Consider the following 2,094-nt stretch of genomic DNA (forward strand, 5'->3'; position numbering starts at 1 on the left):
GACCTGGGAAGCGAAGACCACGTTGTGTGAAATGCAACTCGAGGTGCAGGGACCTTGTTGGAGACGTGTCCCAGTGTCTTTTGCTTCCTTAAATATTGAATTAAAGCTTAGATTGGCATTCTCAAACTCAGCAGGGCACTTGTCTGACTCATGTGGCAGCTCTAGGACTAAAATGTAGGGGTTTGACCATGATTTTCTACGGTTATAGGAAGGAAGAAGATGAATGGGAGAGATTTTTTTAGACACATACGGGTAGGAAAAGGTTTGGGGCTCACGGTCCCACAGTCCATGGAGGGTTTGCAGGATCATAGAATGGTTTGGGTTGGAAGGGACCTTAAAGATCATCCAGTTCCAAGCTCCTGCCATGGGCAGGGACACCTTCCACTGTCCCAGGTTGCTCCAAGCTGGCCTTGAACACTTCCAGGGATGGGGCAGCTCCTTTGGACAATATCCAGATGTAGAAGGAGTCTGGCCTCTGTTGCCTTTTCCATCCAAGGAATATCCAGGGCTGCCATTAATGATAGCCCTTTACTGTTCCTGGATTGAAAAAAAAGATTTAAAGGAACTTTTTGCATCTTCCCTTCCCCAAGATCTTTGTCCCCGTAACAAATCGAGACGAGAGTCCGAGTCCCTGTTCCTCGTTTTCTGCTCCCAGCACCATTCCCAGGAATGTCCTGGAGTGTTGTTTTCCCCAAAACCTGATTTTCCACGAGCAGGTTTTCTGTGTTCAGTTGCTGTAATGACTGTGCAGATGCACCATTGCTGTTTAATGCTACATTAAACCCGAATAATCAATCTCTCAAGTCCCGTTTTCCTTCCAAGGGCAAAATATAAACCAGCTTATTTCCTCCTCTTTTTTTTTGGTGGACCTGCAGTCATGTGGATGGTAATGAAACAGGTTTTCTCTCAAGAAGCCAAAAGGAAATATGTTTGATTTATTGCAGGAGAGACATTTGTTCATGACTTATATAGACAAATGTAAAAATAGAGAACATTGTTATGAAAACCAGCTGATAGACAGAGGCACTTTTTTTACTACTGTATTTCCAGTGTCTCTCATTCTTAATTAAAATATCTCTTCAAAGTAAGCAGTTGAGTTACTATTCTCTAGGTGAATATGGGCAGTTCAGCTTTCCAAACAATTCTTTTTCATCATCTCATTGGAAAAAAACCCTCACTTTTTCCTTGCTTGGTTTTGTCAGCCTTCTCTTTTTGTCTGTGTTGATCTAAATCTAATCAAAATTGTCATGTAAAAATACTCTACTACCTAAAATAAGACCAGAGATATTTCTATTGTGAAAACCCCAAAGATTTTTTTTTTCTGGGGCCAAATTTGAATTCAATGTGGTGTTTATACAGTGCTTTTGAGGGGGGACGTGCCCAGGGGATGTAGGAGGATAAATCCTCAATAAATTCAGACTCAAATCACAGGAATTCTTGGGAAAACTGTTTGGCAGTTGATATTTTGTGTTTGGCACCTGTGACTTCACCATGAAATTCATTCTAAATGTCATTTTTCTGTAAAGATCATCAGGTTTTAAGACAGGGAACAACACACGGAAATATTCCTTAGAGTTCCACGAAGATTTATCAAATGTTTCCTTGCTTAGTTTGCACAAATGCCATTAATAAATGGAAACTTGTGCTGTGCTAATGCCAAAGGAATTAATTCATGGAGTAAATTCCTCTCTTTTTTTTTTTTAATCTTTTTATTCTTTTTATTTTTCTTTTAAAGGTAATATAATATCTCTGAGTATTAAACTGATTTGATAAACACTGTCCATAAGTATGTACCAAGTTTTAATTTCAAAAATTGCATTTTTTTCTCGATGTGAACAAATACATAAAGTGTATAATCTAAATAGAAAAGATATAAAAAATAAAAATATAAAATACATGATAAATATAACCTTTAGATCAGATATTCACCCTTTCAACCCATTTCCTCCATTTAACCTGAAGGAAAATCAGATTTTTTTTATATTTAAGCTTTATTTTTGTTAGGTTGCTGATCAGCCATTTGAAATTATTGATGATCTCAAACAGCTCTTTCTAGAACCTGAAAAACCAGTGAGAAATGGTCAGAACATCACT

The 2,094-nt window shown here is 37.8% G+C and overlaps 1 protein-coding gene across 1 annotated transcript in view; it reads left to right on the forward strand.

Annotated features, from left to right (window-relative positions):
• The window catches only part of HLCS (holocarboxylase synthetase), a 106,479-nt gene that overhangs the window by 56,349 nt on the left and 48,036 nt on the right, over positions 1-2,094 (forward strand). The window lies entirely within an intron of this gene.

The sequence above is a fragment of the Manacus vitellinus genome, unplaced genomic scaffold, assembly GCF_001715985.3.
Source record: "Manacus vitellinus isolate BGI_N305 unplaced genomic scaffold, ASM171598v3 scaffold_86_pilon, whole genome shotgun sequence".
NCBI lineage: Eukaryota > Metazoa > Chordata > Aves > Passeriformes > Pipridae > Manacus > Manacus vitellinus.